This window comes from Bombina bombina, unplaced genomic scaffold (genome assembly GCF_027579735.1).
Source record: "Bombina bombina isolate aBomBom1 unplaced genomic scaffold, aBomBom1.pri scaffold_395, whole genome shotgun sequence".
NCBI lineage: Eukaryota > Metazoa > Chordata > Amphibia > Anura > Bombinatoridae > Bombina > Bombina bombina.
In genome coordinates, this window is record NW_026512257.1 from 114166 (window position 1) to 139837 (window position 25672).

Consider the following 25672-nt stretch of genomic DNA (forward strand, 5'->3'; position numbering starts at 1 on the left):
CAAGTTACCAATATTGAGTTAGTGTCAATATTGATCTCATTAATTTTGTTAAGCAGATGCATCGTGTCTCTGGTGTACGATGGAAGTGACTCAACAATATATCTCAATCTTGCATCTATATATTTGCTGGCCTTTTCAGTAAGGGAGCCGATACCAGACACTATCGGTCTGCCTGGCGGCTTGCATGTATCCTTATGTATTTTGGGCAGCAAATATAAAGTGGCTGTTTTTGGTTCTTTAATTTCCAGAAATTTCAATTCCTTCTGATATATAACACCATCATTAAATGCTGTTTGAATAAGTGTATTATAGCTGTTGAGAAACATATCTGTTGGGTTACATAAAAGTGATTTATAGTTAGAAGAATTATTAAGCTGACGTAGTGCTTCCTCCCTATACATAGTGTCTGGCCAGATAACTATGTTACCACCTTTATCGCTACTTTTTATTTGTATACCTTTCATATTTTTCAATTGTTTCAGGGCTCTAGCTTCTTCATTCGATAAATTATAATTAGTAACCCCACTGTTGTCCTGTATGTCTAAAATATCTTGACATACTAAATTAAGAAAGGTCAGTGTATTGTGTGACGTATGATTGGGAGGTACAAATTTAGACTTGGTTTTTAAAATTGTTCGCCAACCAGTGTTCTCATTGTCTAAATTACAGCTAATGGCTTCATCTAACAATGCAATTAGATCATTAATAGCAGCTTGATCGGTTGCATTAAGGGTATTAGATTCAGAGTTACTGAAATATTTTTTAAGGAGGATTTTCCGAGTAAATAGGTGTATATCTTTTATGGCCTCAAATTTATTTAGTTTAGGTGTGGGTATGAATGACAGGCCTCTTTTTAGGACATATATTTGTTCCTTGGATAAAGTAATGTCAGAGAGATTAATTATATTAAGTTCTGGAATGTCTATTTCTTTTTGGGTTGTGATTTGTTAATGAACTTCACTTGTCTGCAAGTTCTGGGCCTGACGTTTACGGCCCCTTCTGGTTCTACGCTTAAAGGGATATTACTGTTGTTAACTGTATGAGGTACAATTCTATTTTTCAGAATAGTTCTGGGTAAGGTTTCCCCATCAGATAGTTCTACATCTGTGTTATCACCTTCTCTGTCTGATGTATCAGCATCTAGACTAGCGGTCTTATTCTGCCCCCAAGAGTAGATTGTGTCAGATGAGTAATCATTAAGGTCCCCATCAATCTTGCGTTCTTTCCTCTCTGAAATATAACGTGCAAATTTCTCAACTTCTCCCTTGGTTTTGTTATATGACTTTTGGAATTCTTCATTTAATTCATACTGTTTGAGTTCATCACATAATTTAGAAATTCCCTCATTGATGTCATTTAGTTTTTCTAATTCATATTCAGTTAAATACCCCATTAATTTAAGTGAGCATTATATCATTTTGTCTCATGTAAATAAGTTATATTTATCAGATGGTTACACAGCAGACACAGGTTAGTGAGTAACTCAGGTTTATATCATTTTGTCTCATGTAAATAACAGTTATATTTATCAGATGGTTACACAGCAGACACAGGTTAGTGAGTAGCTCAGGTTTATATCATTTTGTCTCATGTAAATAACAGTTATATTTATCAGATGGTTACACAGCAGACACAGGTTAGTAAGTAGCTCAGGTTTATATCATTTTGTCTCATGTAAATAAGTTATATTTATCAGATGGTTACACAGCAGACACATGTTAGTGAGTAGCTCAGGTCTATATCATTTTGTGTCATGTAAATAACAGTTATATTTATCAGATGGTTACACAGCAGACACAGGTTAGTGAGTAGCTCAGGTTTATATCATTTTGTGTCATGTAAATAAGTTATATTTATCAGATGGTTACACAGCAGACACAGGTTAGTGAGTAGCTCAGGTTTATATCATTTTGTCTCATGTAAATAACAGTTATATTTATCAGATGGTTACACAGCAGACACAGGTTAGTGAGTAACTCAGGTTTATATCATTTTGTCTCATGTAAATAACAGTTATATTTATCAGATGGTTACACAGCAGACACATGTTAGTAAGTAGCTCAGGTTTATATCATTTTGTCTCATGTAAATAAGTTATATTTATCAGATGGTTACACAGCAGACACAGGTTAGTGAGTAGTTCAGGTTTATATAATTTTGTGTCATGTAAATAACAGTTATATTTATCAGATGGTAACACAGCAGACACATGTTAGTGAGTAGCTCAGGTTTATATCATTTTGTCTCATGTAAATAACAGTTATATTTATCAGATGGTTACACAGCAGACACATGTTAGTGAGTAGCTCAGGTTTATATAATTTTGTCTCATGTATATAACAGTTATATTTATCAGATGGTTACACAGCAGACACAGGTTAGTGAGTAGCTCAGGTTTATATCATTTTGTCTCATGTAAATATGTTATATTTATCAGATGGTTACACAGCAGACACAGGTTAGTGAGTAGCTCAGGTTTATATCAGTTTGTCTCATGTAAATAACAGTTATATTTATCAGATGGTTACACAGCAGACACAGGTTAGTGAGTAGCTCAGGTTTATATCATTTTGTCTCATGTAAATAACAGTTATATTTATCAGATGGTTACACAGCAGACACATGTTAGTGAGTAGCTCAGGTTTATATCATTCTGTGTCATGTAAATAACAGTTATATTTATCAGATGGTTACACAGCAGACACAGGTTAGTGAGTAGCTCAGGTTTATATAATTGTGTGTCATGTAAATAACAGTTATATTTATCAGATGGTTACACAGCAGACACAGGTTAGTGAGTAGCTCAGGTTTATATCATTTTGTCTCGTGTAAATAACAGATATATTTATCAGATGGTTACACAGCAGACACAGGTTAGTGAGTAGCTCAGGTTTATATCATTTTGTGTCATGTAAATAAGTTATATTTATCAGATGGTTACACAGCAGACACAGGTTAGTGAATAGCTCAGGTTTATATCATTTTGTGTCATGTAAATAAGTTATATTTATCAGATGGTTACACAGCAGACACATGTTAGTGAGTAGCTCAGGTCTATATCATTTTGTGTCATGTAAATAACAGTTATATTTATCAGATGGTTACACAGCAGACACAGGTTAGTGAGTAGCTCAGGTTTATATCATTTTGTGTCATGTAAATAAGTTATATTTATCAGATGGTTACACAGCAGACACAGGTTAGTGAGTAGCTCAGGTTTATATCATTTTGTCTCATGTAAATAAGTTATATTTATCAGATGGTTACACAGCAGACACAGGTTAGTGAGTAGCTCAGGTTTATATCATTTTGTCTCATGTAAATAACAGTTATATTTATCAGATGGTTACACAGCAGACACATGTTAGTGAGTAGCTCAGGTTTATATCGTTTTGTCTCATGTAAATAACAGTTATATTTATCAGATGGTTACACAGCAGACACAGGTTAGTGAGTAGCTCAGGTTTATATCATTTTGTCTCATGTAAATAACAGTTATGTTTATCAGATGGTTACACAGCAGACACAGGTTAGTGAGTAACTCAGGTTTATATCATTTTGTGTCATGTAAATAACAGTTATATTTATCAGATGGTTACACAGCAGACACAGGTTAGTGAGTAACTCAGGTTTATATCATTTTGTCTCATGTAAATAACAGTTATATTTATCAGATGGTTACACAGCAGACACAGGTTAGTGAGTAGCTCAGGTTTATATCATTTTGTGTCATGTAAATAAGTTATATTTATCAGATGGTTACACAGCAGACACAGGTTAGTGAGTAGCTCAGGTTTATATCAGTTTGTCTCATGTAAATAACAGTTATATTTATCAGATGGTTACACAGCAGACACAGGTTAGTGAGTAGCTCAGGTTTATATCATTTTGTCTCATGTAAATAAGTTATATTTATCAGATGGTTACACAGCAGACACAGGTTAGTGAGTAGCTCAGGTTTATATCATTTTGTGTCATGTAAATAACAGTTATATTTATCAGATGGTTACACATTAGACACAGGTTAGTGAGTAGCTCAGGTTTATATCATTTTGTCTCATGTAAATAAGTTATATTTATCAGATGGTTACACAGCAGACACAGGTTAGTGAGTAGCTCAGGTTTATATCATTTTGTCTCATGTAAATAACAGTTATATTTATCAGATGGTTACACAGCAGACACAGGTTAGTGAGTAGCTCAGGTTTATATCATTTTGTGTCATGTAAATAACAGTTATATTTATCAGATGGTTACACAGCAGACACAGGTTAGTGAGTAGCTCAGGTTTATATCATTTTGTGACATGTAAATAACAGTTATATTTATCAGATGGTTACACAGCAGACACAGGTTAGTGAGTAGCTCAGGTTTATATCATTTTGTGTCATGTAAATAACCGTTATATTTATCAGATGGTTTCACAGCAAACAGATATTAGTGAGCATCTCAGGTTTATATCATTATACTATCTAGAAAGTTAAACCTCACAAACTGTGTAATTGTGTCTAACTACTTTTATCAGAGCACAAGGCAGTATACCTCCCTAGTAGCTCAAAACTTTGTCACCACCTCCAGTGTGAAGAAGTAAATTAACTGATAATTCTAAATCTCAATGATCATTTTCTTCATCAGTTGCACAATATGTGCTTCTTGACATGACGCATAATTAATATAAGTCTTTAAACTTAAAGAGTAAAAGAACAGAGTTTGTGAATATTTGGTGCCATTGTCTGTCTAGGAAATACACAAACTGTTTTATGGTAAAGTTATTAAAAACTAGATCATGTGATATAAAAACAGAATCTGCTTTATTTGTACAGATGAAGATAACTCTAATATAGTGAAAGTTGAGATAACAGAAGATCTGTGTGTGAGGCGTCAGGTGAAAGCTCCAGATGATGAAACCGGTGACAGCATCAGCTCAGGTGAGTGTGCACGTTTGTTTTGTCTGCAGGACGCATGTGCATGTTTCAGAGGGATGCGGATTACAAGCCAGTGTGCACATATTTTGTGTCTGAGGGGTGTGGGTTATAGTTTGGTGTACATTTATGTTGTATCTGAGGCGTTTGGGTTACAGTTGAGTGTACACATATGTTGTATCTAAGGAAAGCATGTTATAGATGAGTGCAGATTTGTTGTATCTGAGGCATGGGTCTTACAGAGGAGCGAGTTTTAACGTATGTAGTCTATGAGATACACTGTTACTGGGTGAGTGTGCACATATGTTGTTTTTGAGGCATGGATTTTACAGGCAAATGAGTATGTATGCAAGAGACAAAGTTGCAACAACACTACACTAGTGATTGGGGGATGCCTTATCTGGTTATAGTATTAAAGGGACAGTCTAGTATAAATTACACTTTAATTATTCAGATAGGACTTTTCATTTTAATCAACTTTCCAATTTACTTTTATCATAAAATTTGCTTTTTTCTCTTGGTATTCTTAGTTTAAACTAAACATAGGTAGGCTCATATGCTAATGTCTAAGCCTTTGAGGGCTGCCTCTTATCACATGCTTTTTAAATCTCTTTTCAACACAAAGAGACAGAAAGTGCACGTGGGCCATATAGATAACACTGTGTTCAGGCACAGAAACTTATTTAAGATCTAGCACAATACAATGCTAAATTTAAGACAATAGATAATAAACAGTCACAGTCATGTGATCAGGGGGCTGGAAGAAGGTTCCTAGATACAAAGTAATCACAGAGATAAAACGTTTATTATTATAACTGTGTTGGTTATGCAAAACTGGGGAATGGGTAATAAAGGGATTATCTATCTTTTAAAACAATAACAATTCTATGGTAGACTGTCCCTTTAATCTACCTTTACGGCTGGAGTGCTGATGCATAAAAAAAGGAGAATTTGACCAGGACAGATGCATCTAAATAGCACTTCTCTCCCCCCTTAATATGTTATAGAACATCAAGGCTCTCAGGGGTAACGGTTCAGTAGTGTTTATACTTTTATTAGAAATATTAAAAAACAAAAAGTGTGTTTAAAAAAACAAATAGATTTCTGACATAACTATTTGATCAAATTTTTGGGCGCTGTAAGGATTCTTCAAGATCTAGGTCACCATAGCAGTTTACACTTTGACGCTAGTACAACTTCATTCTAAGCGCTAAGCACGATACAAAAGTGTTGAGCCCTACTGATATTTTCCAAGTAAATGCAAATATAAAAATTAACAGGTTGCAATAAAATATATTCTTTGCCAATTGTATTGTATCTCTGCACCAAAACACATTATTGTGATAGCAATAATAAATAACTAATGAATACAAAGAGTTATTTACTATTTTTAGCGAATATAAGAAAATCGAACACTTATGTAAAGATCTTTTACATCAAATTTAAGTGGGTAAATATTTATCTCTTAGTGGGGGGCTAAAACTTTATCCAATCGAACAACAATCCATTCTAAGGAAGGATAGATCTCTATCCACAGATATTGATGCCAACACAAGCCCACTCCAAGTGCAAATTATGATACAAAAGTGTTGAGCTCTAATGATATTCACACAAGCTAATGCAAAATATCTGAGAAAGACAGTTCCGGCTAACTAGGAAGACGCTCCAAACAGTAGTAAGTAAATTCAAAAGATTTCTTTATTCAAAGCACTGTGCACTAAAAACAAAGAGCGGACAATAGCTAGAAGTGACCTCCACCCAAATCAAGTAGTGGTCACATAAAGGCAGTAACAGCAGACGCGTTTCATGCGGGTCCACCGCACTTGATCACTGCTTAGCATAAGAAACTGCCTATAGTCTATTTAAAGGGGCATATAATTAGGCAATTAACATCATATGTGTCCAACTTAGTAATTCATAAAGCCTTAAACAATTAATCCCTAATGCAAAATATCATTGGGCAATAATACATACTGTCTGGCAAGTTCATTGTATTCTTTTACCAAATCGCATTTCTGGGAAAACATCAATAAATAACAACCGAATACAAAGTTTTTTATTTACAACTAATATAAGTAAAGTGCCAATCACTTATATAAATGCAATCATAAAGACATTGCATATACTACCAAATAGAATGTTGCGAATATGTATATCTAAAGTAAAAAATACTCACTTATAGACTTCTTACATTCATTTAAGCTGCAAAAAAACTTATCTAATATACAGAGTGAGGCCATCACAATTAACTATAAGTGTATACCCCTATGGTGACCTAGATCTTGAAGAATCCTTACAGTGCCCAAATTTGATCGAATAGTTACGTCAGAAATGTTTAGTTCAGAACCATGGACAGCACTGGTTTATTGGTGCTGTCAAATCGGCAAGGACAACCCAGGTTGTTCACCAAAAATGGGCCAGCATCTAAACTTACATTCTTGCTTTTCAAATAAAGATACCACGATAATGAAGAAAATTTGATAATAGGAGTAATTTAGAAAGTTGCTTAAAATTGCATGCTCTATCTGAATCACAAAAGAAAAAAATTGGGTTCAGTGTCCCTTTAATATTTCTAATAAAATTTAAATTTTAAACACTACTGAACCATTACCCCTGAGAAACTTGATGTTCTATAACACATTAAGGGGGGAGAGAAGTGCTATTTAGATACATCTGTCCTGGTCAAATTCTCCTTTTTGACTCCAACTTTAACAAATGAGTATGTATTGTTGAGCGTGTGTGAGGTACACTGGTTACAGGCGAGTGTGCACATACGAGTGTGGTACAAAGGTTAGAGATTAGTGCATGTATACTTTCTCTGGTGCATGTATGTTACTGGTGAGTGTGCACAGATGTTGTTTTTAAGGCTTGTAAGGTAGAAACTACTTACCCATACAGTAGTGTGCAAAAGTTTTAGACTACTATTAGATTTGTTGTTTTAACAAAGTTTTGGAAATAATACTCTTCCACTGATCTTCATTCCAATCTTTGTGAGCTTTAGCATATCTTAAAAAAATGTTATAGTTTGGTGTGAGTGCGCTGCCAGCAACAGGGGGTTAATACGTAACTAGAAAAGGTATATATTTAACTAGAATCAAAGTGCAAAGTCAATCCATCAAACAATGATTAAAATATAAACATTTATTATACTAAACACAAATTATTCAATTATACAGATATCTGACCGGTCAAATTGTATATATAAAAAATCTTTACATAAAGATAAGCAAACTTATAATTTGTAAATGCAATAAAAATCCTTTAAAATAAGCACACCTATGTTATATAAATGCAATAGGTTAAAAACGTAGTGTTACTACATCTAATACCATAGATATAATATAGTGACAGATATATAAGTGGTGCACCAATGAGGGATTAATGGAAACCTGATATGATATATCACCAATCCACCTTATATATAAATTCTAAAATTTCTGATTACAATCAACAGGTAAAAGTTTTGGAAAGCATATTCTTGGAAAAGGGTTATGAATCAATAACCTTAGATAGAACTATCTCAGAAATAAGAGATGTAGAGAGAAAAGACCTCTTATCAAAGACACTTAAAACTAAAGATAATACAAGTGATGTTTTAAAAGTACCCCTGGTAACCAATTTTAGCTATCATCACAATCTTCTAAAGAAAATTGTCAACAAACACTGGCATCTCATTAAATCAGATCCAATTATTGGAAATAAAATTTCAAATTACCCTCAAATCATCTTTCGGAAGGCAACTAATAATAAAAATATATTAGCACCCAGTGATTTTAACAAAAAAGCCCAAAAATCCATTGATAGAACCATAGACTTAACAGGGAATAAACTAAGAGGATTTTACCCTTGTTACAGCTGTACAGCCTGTAAACACAGTACTAAATGCAAAACATATACCTCTACCAATACAGGAACAAAACATAACATCAAAGATATCATCAGATGTAGTGACAAAGGGGTCCTATATCTCATTCAGTGCTCCTGTGGCAAACAATACATAGGTGAGACCACCAGAACACTGAGAACTAGGATTAGTGAACATCTTAACCTGATAAAGAAAGGAGACCAAGAAACCAGACTGTATCGGCATTTCCGGTTAAAACACCAAAATAACAATGCACATCTTAAATATTGGGGTATTTGCAAAATCAAGAAACCGTGGCGGGGAGGAGATTATGAGCGCTTACTCCTACGGAAAGAAGCTGAACTCATTTATGAATTGGACTTAAACCCCTTTATCTTAGACTAATCGGACAATTTTAAATATACCCAATACATTGCAGATAGGTACATATCTAAAGTATTATAATTCCTTTTGAATATGGAGATCTAACTTTAATATGATTTAAAGGTCAATATCGATTTAACAATATTTTCCAATTGTATAATTTTTGATACCATTTATTGAATAATATTTTCATACTCGCCATTTATCACCATATTCCCTATAAAATCAGGGATTATTTTACAATGTTTATAACATTTATTTCTACCCCATTAAAAGGAATACATTTCCTTATTCCTCCTAGATTCTAACTACTATATGCTATTACTAACCTATTTGGTCCTCTCATTATTTGAGAATAGATGTAGTACCTTATCTTTTGGGGCTAATCGTTTAAATAATTAACAACAGAGGGGCACTTTTAATATTTTTGAATAGATTTTTGAATGTATACTTTATATATATTTTAATTTATCGAATATTAATTATCAATGGGCATTATTATTGCTGGAATCAGATATATATATAGGAACGCATAACATAATGAATCGCCTATTAGATCCATGTTACACGTCTTATATAACGTACAATTGTGTACATATATAATTTAAGGTATTTTTATTTAGGTCTCAGAATAGATCTATATAGAAGATGAAAAATGGAACAATATCTTAACATCATCATCTGCTCTAAATCCATCATACATAATTTTTATACATTTCTATATTTTTAATTACTAGCGGTTCTTAATATTTTTTATAATCTATATATTTTTTATTTTTCACAATTGTAAATAAGAATGTTACTATTAATTACAAGGATGGTCACCACAGAGTCACATACCTTCCAACTTAACAATAAATTCTCCAATTCCACCTTAATAAAATATACCAATGAGAAAGAGGCTTAATTGCTGAACCAATCAAGGATTACCAACAGGTTTAAATAGACAATACTTAGTCCACAAACACCATCTTGAGAAAGCCACGACAAGTGGTGAAACGCGTTGATGGTTGCATCACGGACATAAATTACACTTTGTCCAGCATAACGAACCTAAAAGAACGAAGGATTGCAAAGGATTACACTGGCACTTCTTTTTCACCTACAAGTAACAGATACGCTCTGCGCAGAGTTGAAGCTTCCCCCACTGGGATGGATCTACTTTCTAAAGAAGACGGACGAGCGTGTGACGTCACCCACTATCCGCGGGGCTGCAAAGTTACCTGTGCCGAACAGTGAGTGGATGACACATACCCACAAACGGATAGACAGGCACCTAGAGGTAAAGTAGCCGATAGTGCGAGTGCAACACACGACCCATTTATAAACCATTTTGCCTTGGTAATACTGGGCACCCTGTGAACGGTAAATATACAGAGTAAAGCACGCAAGAAAACAAACCCAAAGGATAACTAACCAAAATATTGGGACAAGCCTTTTTCAATACGTGTTGAATACATTTTAACAATACGATATATTTTCCCATATCTTGACTTTGTTAGGACTTTTGTGCAAATAATAAAGGCACACAATACCAACGTTAGAATTTATATATAAGGTGGATTGGTGATATATCATATCAGGTTTCCATTAATCCCTCATTGGTGCACCGCTTATATATCGGTCACTATATTATATCTATGGTATTAGATGTAGTAACACTACGTTTTTAACCTATTGCATTTATATAACATAGGTTTGCTTATTTTAAAGGATTTTTATTGCATTTACAAATTATAAGTTTGCTTATCTTTATGTAAAGATTTTTTATATATACAATTTGTCTGGTCAGATATCTGTATAATTGAATAATTTGTGTTTAGTATAATAAATGTTTATATTTTAATCATTTGTTTGATGGATTGACTTTGCACTTTGATTCTAGTTAAATATATACCTTTTCTAGTTACGTATTAACCCCCTGTTGCTGGCAGCGCACTCACACCAAACTATAACATTTTTTTTATGAAGAAGAATAGAAAGAGGGCGCCACAATAGCGTGATATCGTCTGGAATGCAGGTACAGATATAAGTAGATATTATGCTTACCAGATGGTGTGGCACTGTGCTGTGACCAGTGCAAGAGAGCAGGCTAGCACTTAACAGTGGCTAGTACACTGTAGGAGCCAGGCTCCAAAGGCACTTGTTCTAGTTGCAACTTGGTATCTATCTCCTGCTATCTGGACTTCAGGTTCTGCAGAGGAGTGATCTTATGTGTGTTGTTCAATAGGCATATATGAACCACAACACAGACAACTTCAAATAAAAAAATTGACTTTTATTTTATGATGCGTTTCTCAACCTACAAGGGTTGTTTCATCAGATAAAAAGTGAATGTCATCCTTAACAATTGTTGGCAATTTATACACATTTGTTTAAAAAGAGGAAGTTGTCATCAGAAATGTAATCCAATAGAAAAACATTGGTGTGCATTCAGCTGTGGAACCAGCACAGGATCCCAGCTGTTACAATTTAAAAAATTGGACTGATTTGCAAGGTTGTACATATGTGAGAATCTAAACTTTAACCTTTTAATTGCAAAATGAAAATCAGTGAAAATAAAACAATCTTGTCACTTTGTATTTACTGCCATTTGTTACATATATAACTTCACTGAATTGTTTGTTATCACAGATGCTATTCTTATGCATTTGAAAAATAGTATATTTAGTTAATAAATGTTGACAGATAAAATATGTGTGCATTGGAAGTGAAGTAATTCATAATCCAATTCTGAATGAAAGACAGAGTTTTGAACCTGTTGTTTATATTTAAGCCTATGGTAAATGTTAGGATAGAAAGTGTGTATGTGAGAGGTATAATAATTTGTGATCAAAGTCTGAATGGGAAACTAAGTTTTGCACCTGTTGTTTGCATTTGAACATGTGAAAATTGTTGAATTCTTATAAAAGATGGATACTTGTATGAAATGTCACTTTGTTTACTTCAATAGTTATTATATAAACACATGTTGATTTGTGTGGTATACATTATTCTTTGTATATTTGGCAAGGAAGAAGATAGATGTGTGTATGTCAAAAATAAAAATAAAAATAAATGTATAACAAAATATACATGTAAAAATTAAAATGAAAAAATGTCAGAAAAGATGAAAAAAAGTGATGTAAAAAATGATGATAGGTTGAATGATCAGAATCCAAATGGGAATCTGATCATCCAACCTGTTGCGAATATAAGAATTAAAAATTGTATTGGAAATAGCTATTTGTGTAGCCCCCAAGTGATTAGTTGTAGTGGATTGGTGCATGAAATGTTTTGGTGTAATGAAAATTCTGAATCTAAAAGATAAATATCTTTGTACATCAGGAAACCTATACACAAAATAAATTGTTCAAATGAACAAAGAATTGGAGTGCATGTGTATCCATACACACATAATTATAGGAAAAAACCCCTTCTCCTTGTGTGAATAAACTGTGTGTATGTGTTTGTATATATACCCATATGTATGTTTGTGTGGGTACAAAGTGTGTGTATGTGTGTATGTGTGCTGTATGTATATATGTATATGTGTGTATGTATATATGCATATGTGCGTGTACACCCACACACACACAAAAAGCACACGTGTGTCCGTGTGTGTGTGTGTACACTAGAAACGTAAAATATTCAAGAATTAAAAATAAGTGCTTGCTCTCGCTTTCTTCACATCATATAGGAACAATGGTAATTTTATTTGGGAGTGTAGTTTTAACCTGTTTGCCAATAGTGCCTCTGACTAATGGATATTATAGAGTGTAATGAAAGAACCATAGTGATGTTGTTTTAATCTATTTGTCAATAGTGTGTCTGACTCGTGGATGTTGTAAAGTGTATTAATATTTTGTATCAGACAAAATAACGGCTGTGAGTATCTATCAATTGAAGGCTGCTAGATCCAGGTTGGCATTCAACCCTTGGGGATGAAGGGTCTTCAGTCGATAGATCCAGTATGTTTCACGCTGTCTGAGTCTAGTAAGTCTATTGTAATCAGGACTCTTTGGAATAAAATCAATGGGAATGTATGTAAAAGTGTATGGATTTCCATTATGTTTAATTAGACAGTGATTCGGTATGCTATGCTTAATTTTGTTTTTTCTACAGTTCTTACAGTTGCGGTGATGTTCACTCCATCTGTTTCTCAGTTTTCTGGAGGTGCGGCCTACATATTGGAGGCCGCATATGCACTCCATAAGATAAACAATGAAAGATGAGTTACAATTGAAAAAAATAGGAATTTGGAAGCACTCGCCAGTGGTGGTAGATTTAAAATTTTTAATTCCTGATTTTATAATTTTACAAGAGCCACATCCTGTTTTGCCACATTTATAAATACCCCGGAGACCAAACAATCCCTTGTTTTGTTTGTGGTCATGTGGTGTTCTGTTGGAAGGTTTATGTTTCACTTTTTTGCTGGGAGCTAGCTGGTTTCTGAGTGTAGGTGCTCTTCTGTATATAATTTTTGGTGTTTCTTTTACTAAGTTTTTGAGAATGGGGTCCCTTTGTATTATATACCAATGCTTATTGATTATGTGTTGGATTTTGTGAGAATCAGAGTTAAATTGTGTTATGAAAAAGGTTTCTTTCTCACCAAAAAGTGTATCTGTTTTGTTGATTTTTCTGTCTGCTAGGATATCCTCCCTGTTAAGATTTTTCGCTCTTTCTAGAGCCCTATCTAATAGAATGGGGGGGTATTCTTTTTCAATGAACCTATTGTATAATACTTGACTTTGTTGTAAGAACGTGTTATAATCGCTGCAATTACGTCTCATCCTACGAAATTGACTATAGGGTACGACGTAATTGACTATAGGATGAGACGTAATTGCAGTGATTATAACACGTTCTTACAACAAAGTCAAGTATTATACAATAGGTTCATTGAAAAAGAATACCCCCCATTCTATTAGATAGGGCTCTAGAAAGAGCGAAAAATCTTAACAGGGAGGATATCCTAGCAGACAGAAAAATCAACAAAACAGATACACTTTTTGGTGAGAAAGAAACCTTTTTCATAACACAATTTAACTCTGATTCTCACAAAATCCAACACATAATCAATAAGCATTGGTATATAATACAAAGGGACCCCATTCTCAAAAACTTAGTAAAAGAAACACCAAAAATTATATACAGAAGAGCACCTACACTCAGAAACCAGCTAGCTCCCAGCAAAAAAGTGAAACATAAACCTTCCAACAGAACACCACATGACCACAAACAAAACAAGGGATTGTTTGGTCTCCGGGGTATTTATAAATGTGGCAAAACAGGATGTGGCTCTTGTAAAATTATAAAATCAGGAATTAAAAATTTTAAATCTACCACCACTGGCGAGTGCTTCCAAATTCCTATTTTTTTCAATTGTAACTCATCTTTCATTGTTTATCTTATGGAGTGCATATGCGGCCTCCAATATGTAGGCCGCACCTCCAGAAAACTGAGAAACAGATGGGGTGAACATCACCGCAACTGTAAGAACTGTAGAAAAAACAAAATTAAGCATAGCATACCGAATCACTGTCTAATTAAACATAATGGAAATCCATACACTTTTACATACATTCCCATTGATTTTATTCCAAAGAGTCCTGATTACAATAGACTTACTAGACTCAGACAGCGTGAAACATACTGGATCTATCGACTGAAGACCCTTCATCCCCAAGGGTTGAATGCCAACCTGGATCTAGCAGCCTTCAATTGATAGATACTCACAGCCGTTATTTTGTCTGATACAAAATATTAATACACTTTACAACATCCACGAGTCAGACACACTATTGACAAATAGATTAAAACAACATCACTATGGTTCTTTCATTACACTCTATAATATCCATTAGTCAGAGGCACTATTGGCAAACAGGTTAAAACTACACTCCCAAATAAAATTACCATTGTTCCTATATGATGTGAAGAAAGCGAGAGCAAGCACTTATTTTTAATTCTTGAATATTTTACGTTTCTAGTGTACACACACACACACGGACACACGTGTGCTTTTTGTGTGTGTGTGGGTGTACACGCACATATGCATATATACATACACACATATACATATATACATACAGCACACATACACACATACACACACTTTGTACCCACACAAACATACATATGGGTATATATACAAACACATACACACAGTTTATTCACACAAGGAGAAGGGGTTTTTTCCTATAATTATGTGTGTATGGATACACATGCACTCCAATTCTTTGTTCATTTGAACAATTTATTTTGTGTATAGGTTTCCTGATGTACAAAGATATTTATCTTTTAGATTCAGAATTTTCATTACACCAAAACATTTCATGCACCAATCCACTACAACTAATCACTTGGGGGCTACACAAATAGCTATTTCCAATACAATTTTTAATTCTTATATTCGCAACAGGTTGGATGATCAGATTCCCATTTGGATTCTGATCATTCAACCTATCATCATTTTTTACATCACTTTTTTTCATCTTTTCTGACATTTTTTCATTTTAATTTTTACATGTATATTTTGTTATACATTTATTTTTATTTTTGACATACACACATCTATCTTCTTCCTTGCCAAATATACAAAGAATAATGTATACCACACAAATCAACATGTGTTTATATAATAACTATTGAAGTAAACAAAGTGACATTTCATACAAGTATCCATCTTTTATAAGAATTCAACAATTTTCACATGTTCAAATGCAAACAACAGGTGCAAAACTTAGTTTCCCATTCAGACTTTGATCACAAATTATTATACCTCTCACATACACACTTTCTATCCTAACATTTACCATAGGCTTAAATATAAACAACAGGTTCAAAACTCTGTCTTTCATTCAGAATTGGATTATGAATTACTTCACTTCCAATGCACACATATTTTATCTGTCAACATTTATTAACTAAATATACTATTTTTCAAATGCATACGAATAGCATCTGTGATAACAAACAATTCAGTGAAGTTATATATGTAACAAATGGCAGTAAATACAAAGTGACAAGATTGTTTTATTTTCACTGATTTTCATTTTGCAATTAAAAGGTTAAAGTTTAGATTCTCACATATGTACAACCTTGCAAATCAGTCCAATTTTTTAAATTGTAACAGCTGGGATCCTGTGCTGGTTCCACAGCTGAATGCACACCAATGTTTTTCTATTGGATTACATTTCTGATGACAACTTCCTCTTTTTAAACAAATGTGTATAAATTGCCAACAATTGTTAAGGATGACATTCACTTTTTATCTGATGAAACAACCCTTGTAGGTTGAGAAACGCGTCATAAAATAAAAGTCAATTTTTTTATTTGAAGTTGTCTGTGTTGTGGTTCATATATGCCTATTGAACAACACACATAAGATCACTCCTCTGCAGAACCTGAAGTCCAGATAGCAGGAGATAGATACCAAGTTGCAACTAGAACAAGTGCCTTTGGAGCCTGGCTCCTACAGTGTACTAGCCACTGTTAAGTGCTAGCCTGCTCTCTTGCACTGGTCACAGCACAGTGCCACACCATCTGGTAAGCATAATATCTACTTATATCTGTACCTGCATTCCAGACGATATCACGCTATTGTGGCGCCCTCTTTCTATTCTTCTTCTATAGTTGTTCCATACTCTCTGGGATCAAGAGGAGCAGCCTGATTCATCATCATCTCTTTCAAGAGGACATCTTTATCCCCTATTTACCACCACTATATGGACAATAAACAGGACTAATACGGTAGACCTGATCTACTATATCCAAAGTATAATATCTAGTTTTAAATTGTATATTGTTTTCCATTACTAACATCAGCGCTCTTTAATATCCCTCTAATGGGATATTTTTACCTATTTTTTTTATGTCCTTTTTTTTATCTGTTTTTGGGAGCAGATAGGTGTTTGTGCAAGGGGTATTTTGCGCACCAATAAGAATCCAACACTTTAGCATATCTTAGCCTTTTCACCCTGTTTCCCTTTCAAAAAAGTGTTTGTTTGGCTGCTACCCTTCCACAAAAATGATTCCTGATCAAGCTTTTTCAGACTGTAGAAGGGTCAACTTGGCATCCCGATAAAGCTATCAGATGCTGAGCCAGGTCCTTGCTGTACTTCTTCCGGGCTCTCAAAGAAGAAACTCTCTCATCAGATTTTAAAAGGTTTTTTTTGTCCTTGATCTCTCCTGATTCTTTAAATTTCATTATAACAGCTTGAGTACCACATCTTGAGTATCCAGTTTGTTTGTCGATTTCCTTTTGAGAGTGGCCTTGCTGATGCAAAAGTATGATTTTATGTCTGTCAAATGCTGTGATCTTCGGCATTTTTAAAGGGAAGGATGTTATTGAAAGTTGGTTTTATCAGCAAGCTTCCAATTAATTAAACTCATACCACATGTGTATGTAATGCTCAATCATGTCTTGCACAAACCTGGTGTAATAGACCTTTTTCACAGCAGTCATTGTCACATGAAATAGGACAAATACAGGTGTTAGCAATGACAATAATTAGAATTCAATTCTATTTAGATTTACTCGAGCCAGGTTCCTGCTATTGTTCAAGTGTAAGGGGATATCACACTAAATACTTGCCACTTTAGCCTATAGAAGCTATTTTTTCTGATTATTTTTCTGTTTAATACTGCATACAAATATCCTGTATTTTCCGGTTGTATTCTAATAGAGACTGAGAAATAATTATTTATGGCCATTATACTATTGCTAAAGCAATATATATATATATATATATATATATATATATATATATATATATATATATATATATATATATATATATATATATATATATATATATATAAATATAAATATAAATATATAATCTCACTCTACAGGCCGTACTGATGTCACATCTTTAGGTGGCTCAGCGGCTGAGCATAGAGGTGAACTGTATGTGTGTGATTATATGAAGAGTGAGGAAGATGAAGTTCTTATAAGTGCGACTACAGGTTATTAGCACTTGTGCACACAAGTATAAATATATATCACTAAAGCTGCAGTAGTACTGGGTGTGAGTCACATAGACAAGCTGTATATGCTGATACACAGGTATAATTATAGCACTACAGCTGCAGTAGTACTGGGTGTGAGTCACATAGACAAGCTGTGTGTGCTGATACACAGTATAATTATAGTACTACAGCTGCAGTAGTACTGGGTCTGTGTCACATAGACAAGATGTGTGTGCTGATACACAGGTATAATGATAGCACTACAGCTGCAGTAGTACTGGGTGTGAGTCACATAGACAAGCTGTGTGTGCTGATACACAGGTATAATTATAGCACTACAGCTGCAGTAGCACTGGGTCTGTGTCACATAGACAAGCTGTGTGTGCTGATACACAGGTATAATTATAGCACTACAGCTGCAGTAGTACTGGGTCTGAGTCACATAGACAAACTGTGTGTGATGATACACAGGTATAATTATAGCACTACAGCTGCAGTAGTACTGGGTGTGAGTCACATAGACAAGCTGTGTGTGCTGATACACAGGTAAAATTATAGCACTACAGCTGCAGTAGTACTGGGTCTGAGTCACATAGACAAGCTGTGTGTGCTGGTGCAACGCCACCCCCTGCAGACTCGCGGCCAATGGGCCGCCATCAGGGGGGTGTCAATCAACCCTATCGTACTCGATCGGGTTGAATTCCGGCGATTCATGTCCGCCTGCTCAGAGCAGGCAAACAGGGTTATGGAGCAGCGGCCTTTAGACCGCTGCTCCATAACTTGTGTTTCTGGTGAGTCTGAAGACCGTGCGGATCAGGTCCGCAATACCTCGCTGAATGCGGAGAGCAATACGCTCTCCGTATTCAGCATTGCACCAGCAGCTCACAAGAGCTGCTGGTGCAACGCCGCCCCCTGCAGACTCGCGGCCAATAGGCCGCCAGCAGGGGGGTGTCAATCAACCCGATTGTACTCGATCGGGTTGAATTCCGGCGATTCCTGTCCGCCTGCTCAGAGCAGGCAGACAGGGTTATGGAGCAGCGGTCTTTAGACCACTGCTCCATAACTTGTGTTTCTGGCGAGTCTGAAGACTCGCCAGAAACACGGGCCCACAAGCTCCGTTCGGAGCTTGATAAATGGGCCCCTAAGAATTCAAAAATCAGCCAATAGAAATGCAAGGGCACCCCTATATAAGGCGGAACCTCACATTTAAGCTTTAGTGTGGCGTTGATTGCATGAAGAAGGATCGGATGGAAGACAGAAGATGGAAGAAGAGGACCGCCGCCTTGAAGAAAGAGGAGGCGCACCCACCAGAGCTGGTCACATAGAAGCCGGAGTCAAGTTGGGTTCAGAGTATTGATGTTTTTGGGGTGTTTCTTCCCCTCCCCCCCAAAAAAAAAGAGCTAAAATTCTCTTGGTATCTTTATTTGAAAAGCAAGAATGTAAGTTTAGATGCCGGCCCATTTTTGATGAACAACCTGCTTTGTTCGTGCTGATTGGTGGATAAATTCACCCACCAATAAACAAGTGATGTCCATGGTTCTGAGCCAAAAAATGGCTGGCTCCTTAGCTTAGATGTCTTCTTTTTCAAATAAAGATAGCAAGACAATGAAGAAAAATTGATAATAGGAGTAAATTAGAAAGTTGTTTAATATTGCCTGCTCATTAGGGCGATGTTTGAAACTTAAGGTTTTTTTTGTTTGTTTTTTTAGAATAGGTTTTTTTATGGGCAAAAGAGCTATGTTCACTTTAGGGCAATGCCCAGCCAAATGTCCTTTTCAGGGCAATCTTTTTTTAGGATAGATTTTTTTTTTTTTTTACTTAGTTTTCTTTTAGGATATGGTTGTTATTAAGGATATGGTTTTATTTATTGGGCAAGAGAGCTTAGGGCAATTTTTAGTTTAGGTAGTCATTTTATTTGAGCGGTGGGGCTTTACTTTGATTTTAGATTAGGTATTTTTGTGCCAAGTAAAAGAGTTTAATCACTTTAGGACAATGCCCTACAAAATGCACTTTTCAGGGCAATTGTCTGAGAAGGTTTTAATGTTAGTATAGGGTTTTTATTTTTATTTTGTGGTGGGCTTTTTGTAAGGGGACTTAAGTTTTAGCATAGTCATAACTGGCGTTGGTTTATTTTTGGTAGTGCTTTAGTTTTTTTTGTAATGTGTTTTCTTTTGCATGATGTACCGAGTCCACGGATTCATCCTAACTTGTGGGATATTGTCCTTCCTGACAGGAAGTAGCAAAGAGAGCACCACAGCAGAGCTGTCTATATAGCTCCCCCCTTAACTCCACCCCCCAGTCATTCTCCTTTGCTGGCTCTAAGCAGGAAGAGTAAAGAGAAGAGGTGTTAAACTGTTAGTTTTATTTTATCTTCAATCAAGTGTTTGTTATTTTTAAATGGTACCGGTGTTGTACTATTTACTCTCAGGCAGGACATAGATGAAGATTTCTGCCTGGAGGATGATGATCTTAGCATTTGTAACTAAGGTCGAAGCTGAGGAGTACAGGAAAACTTCAGTGTGAGGAACGGTTTCTTGCTATACAGCAATGAGGTATGTTCAGTCATATTTTCTGCAGAGACTGTGTTAACTCAGAAAGGCTGACAGTGTCCCCATTAAGGGAAGGGTAAGCAGTAATCCTAGTGTTATCAGAGGTTTTTACTAGCTTGCATTAAGGGTTCATTTTTTGTGGGCACTCAGTTTGTTATGTGAATTTGGGACAAACGTTTTTGTGTCTGGGAGTAAAGTTTTCTGTTTTATGGGACATTTGCTTGAGGGTTCTTTGGGGTTGTTTATAACCCACATGGCTTTCAGGCAGGGTTTGTTAGTTTTGTGTAGGCCCCAGCAGGCGGGGCCTACATTTACAAGCAGCAAGCAACTTCTCCTGAGGTCCTGAGAGTCTTCTGAGGGACTAATTGAAGCTTTAAACCCCATATTATCGCTTCCTAAGGGCAGGTAGGGCCACAGCAGAGCTGTGGCAAGGTGCTAACAGGGGTTTTAACCGGTTTTAGACATATTTCAATCCGTTTTTTTCATTTGGGAGTTTATTGCTTATTAACTTGTGGTGCAATCCTTCTAAAGCTTAGTGGGTACACTGTTAAAATTTCAGAAAAATTGAAGCAATTTTAACCTGTTTTGCAGTTTGTATGCCTTTTTTTCTCTTAAAGGCACAGTACCGTTTTTGCAAATTGTGTTTTTTTTTCATTAAATAAAGTGTTTTCCAAGCTTGCTTGCTTTATTACTAGTCTGTTAAACATGTCTGACACTGAGGAAACTCATTGTCAATTTGTTTAGAAGCCATTGTGGAACCCCCTCTTAGAATGTGTCCCACTTGTACTGATATGTTTATAAATTGCAAACACCATATTTTGACTTATAAAAGTTTGGCATTAGATGATTCTCAGACAGAAGGAAATCAGGTTTTGCCATCTAGTTCTCCCCAAGTGTCACAACCAGTAACGCCCGCACAAGCGACGCTGAGTACTTCTAGTGCGTCTAATTCTTTCACCTTGCAAGATATGGCTTCAGTTATGAATACTACCCTCACAGAGGTTTTATCTAAGCTGCCTTGGTTGCAAGGGAAGCGCAGTAGCTCTGGGTTAAGAACAAATGCTGAGCCTTCTGACACTTTAGTAGCTGTATCCGATATTCCCTCATAATGTTCTGAGGTAGGGATGAGGGATTTGCTGTCTGAGGGAGAGATTTCTGATTCAGGAAAGATGTTTTCTCAGACAGATTCAGATATGACGGCATTTAAATTTAAGCTAGAGCACCTCCGCTTATTGCTCAGGGAGGTTTTAGCTACTCTGGATAATTGTGACCCTATTGTAGTTCCAGAGAAATTGTGTAAAATGGACAAATATTTAGAGGTTCCTGTTTACACTGATGTGTTTCCGGTCCCTAAGAGGATTTCGGACATTGTTACTAAGGAGTGGGATAAACCAGGTATTCCGTTTTCTCCCCCTCCTGTTTTTAAGAAAATGTCTCCCATTTGTGACACCATAAAGGACTCATGGCAGACGGTCCCTAAGGTGGAGGGAGCTATTTCTACCCTGGCTAAGCGTACAACTATACCTATTGAAGACAGTTGTGCTTTCATTGATCCTATGGATAAAAAATTAGAGGGTCTCCTAAAGAAAATTTTTGTTCATCAAGGTTTTCTTCTTCAACCTATAGCATGCATTGTTCCTGTAACCACTGCAGCTGCCTTTTGGTTTGAGGCTCTAGAAGAGCCTCTTCAGATGGAGACCCCACTAGATGATATTTTGGACAGAATTAAGGCTCTTAAGTTGGCTAATTGTTTTATTACAGACGCCGCTTTTCATCTTGCTAAATTAGCGGCTAAGAATTCAGGTTTTGCCATTTTAGTGCGTAGAGCGTTATGGCTTAAGTCCTGGTCAGCTGATGTGTCATCTAAACCTAAGCTTCTGTCCATCCCTTTCAAAGGTAAGACCCTATTCGGGCCTGCATTGAAAGAGATCATTTCAGACATTACTGGAGGGAAGGGACATACCCTCCCTCAGGATAAGTCAAATAAGACAAGGACCAAACAAAATAATTTTCGTTCCTTTCGCAACTTCAAGAGTGGTCCCTCTACCTCTTCCCCTGCTGCAAAGCAAGAGGGGAACTTTGCTCAATCCAAGCCAACCTAGAGACCTAATCAGGCTTGGAACAAGGGTAAACAGGCCAAAAAGCCTGCTGCTGCCACTAAGTCAGCATGAAGGGGTAGCCCCCGATCCGGGACCGGATCTAGTAGGGGGCAGACTCTCTCTCTCTTTGCTCAGGCCTGGGCAAGAGACGTACAGGGCTCCTGGGAAGTAGAAATTGTAACCCAGGGATACCTTCTAGATTTCAAGGATTCCCCTCCAAGGGGGAGGTTCCATCTTTCTCAATTGTCTGTAAACCCGACAAAAAGAGAGGCGTTCTTACGCTGTGTAGAAAACCTTTTTACCATGGGAGTGATCTGCCCAGTTCCAAAAGCAGGACAGCTGCAGGGGTTCTAATCCAATCTGTTTATAGTTCCCAAAAAGGAGGGAACCTTCAGACCAATTCTGGATCTCAAGATCCTAAACCAATTCCTAAGAGTTCCATCTTTACAAGATGGAGACCATTTGGACTATCTTACCATTGATCCAAGAGGGTCAATATATGACCACCGTGGACTTAAAGGATGCGTATCTGCACATTCCTATCCACAAAGATCACCAGTTCCTCAGGTTTGCCTTTCTGGACAAGCATTATCAGTTTGTGGCTCTTCCTTTCGGGTTGGCCACGGCGCCGCAAATCTTCACGAAGGTGCTAGGGTCCCTTCTGGCGGTTCTAAGGCCACGGGGCATAGCAGTGGTGCCTTATCTAGACGACATTCTAATTCAAGCGTCGTCCTTCCAACTAACCAAGTCTCACAGGGACTTAGTGTTGGCCTTTCTAAGGTCTCACGGGTGGAAAGTGAACATAAAAAAGAGTTCTCTTTCCCCCCCTCACAAGAGTTTCATTTCTAGGGACTCTGATAGACTCGGTGGACATGAAAATATTTCTGACGGAAGTCAGGAAATCAAAGATTTTGCCCACCTGCCGAGCTCTTCATTCCATTCCTCGGCCATCAGTGGCTCAGTGTATGGAGGTAATCGGACTAATGGTAGCGGCAATGGACATAGTTCCGTTTGCTCACTTGCATCTCAGACCACTGCAACTATGCATGCTCAATCAGTGGAATGGGGATTATGTGGATTTATCTCCTCAGATAAATCTGGATCAAGAGACCAGAGACTCTCTTCTTTGGTGGTTGTCAAAGGATCATCTGTCCCAGGGAATGTGTTTCCACAGGCCAGAATGGGTTATAGTGACGACAGACGCCAGTCTTCTGGGCTGGGGTGCAGTCTGGAATTCCCTGAAAGCTCAGGGTTTGTGGACTCGGGAGGAGGCTCTCCTACCGATAAATATTCTGAAATTAAGAGCGATATTCAATGCTCTCCAGGCATGGCCTCAGCTGGCTTTGGCCAGATTCATCAGGTTTCAGTTGGACAACATCACAACTGTGGCTTATATCAATCATCGGGGCGGAACAAAGAGTTCCTTAGCGATGATAGAGGTCTCAAGGATAATCCAATGGGCAGAGGCTCACTCTTGCCATCTGTCAGCGATCTATATCCCAGGTGTAGAGAACTGGGAGTCAGATTTTCTAAGTCGTCAGACTTTTCGTCCGGGGGAGTGGGAACTCCATCCGGAGGTGTTTGCTCAGCTGGTTCGGCTATGGGGCACACCAGAGTTGGATCTGATGGCGTCTCGTCAGAACGCCAAACTTCCTTGTTACGGCTCCAGGTCAAGGGATCCTCAGGCTGTACTGATAGATGCTCTAGCAGTACCCTGGTCGTTCAACCTGGCTTATGTGTTTCCACCTTTCCCTCTCCTTCCACGTCTGATTGCCAGAATCAAACAGGAGAGAGCATCGGTGATTTTGATAGCGCCTGCGTGGCCACGCAGGACTTGGTATGCAGACCTGGTGGACATGTCATCCCTTCCACCATGGTCTCTGCCATTGAGACAGGACCTTCTGATTCAAGGTCCATTCAAGCATCCAAATCTAATTTCTCTGCAACTGACTGCTTGGAGATTGAACGCTTGATTCTATCAAAGCGGGGTTTCTCTGAGTCAGTCATAAATACCTTGATTCAGGCTCGAAAGCCTGTTACCAGGAAAATTTATCATAAGATATGGCGTAAATATCTTTTTTGGTGTGAATCCAAAGGCTTCTCCTGGAGTAAAATCAGGATTCCTAGGATTTTGTGTTTTCTCCAAGAGGGATTGGAGAAAGGATTATCAGCTAGTTCCCTAAAGGGACAGATATCTGCTCTGTCTATTTTGTTGCACAAGCGTCTGGCAGATGTTCCAGACGTTCTGGCTTTTTGTCAGGCTTTAGTTAGAATTAAGCCTGTGTTTAAACCTATTGCTCCGCCATGGAGTCTAAATTTAGTTCTTAGAGTTCTTCAGGGGGATCCGTTTGAACCCATGCATTCCATAGATATTAAGCTTTTATCTTGGAAAGTTTTGTTCCTAGTTGCTATCTCTTCAGCTCGAAGAGTTTCTGAACTATCTGCATTACAATGTGACTCTCCTTATCTTGTGTTCCATGCTGATAAGGTGGTCTTGCGTACCAAGCCTGGGTTCCTACCTAAGGTTGTTACTAACAGGAATATCAATCAAGAAATTGTTGTTCCTTCTCTGTGTCCTAATCCTTCTTGTAAGAAGGAACGTCTGTTGAACATCTTCGACGTGGTGGGTGCTTGATATTTTATTTGCAGGCAACCAAAAATTTTCGTCAAACATCTTCTTAGTTTGTTGTCTTTTCTGGAAAGCGTAGGGGTCAAAAGGCTACGGCGACTTCTCTTTCCTTTTGGCTGAAAAGCATCATCCGTTTGGCTTATGAGACTGCTGGACAGCAGCCTCCTGAAAGGATTACAGCTCATTCTACTAGAGCGGTAGCTTCCACATGGGCTTTTAAAAATGATGCTTCTGTTGAACAGATTTGTAAGGCTGCGACTTGGTCGTCGCTTCATGCTTTTTCAAAATTT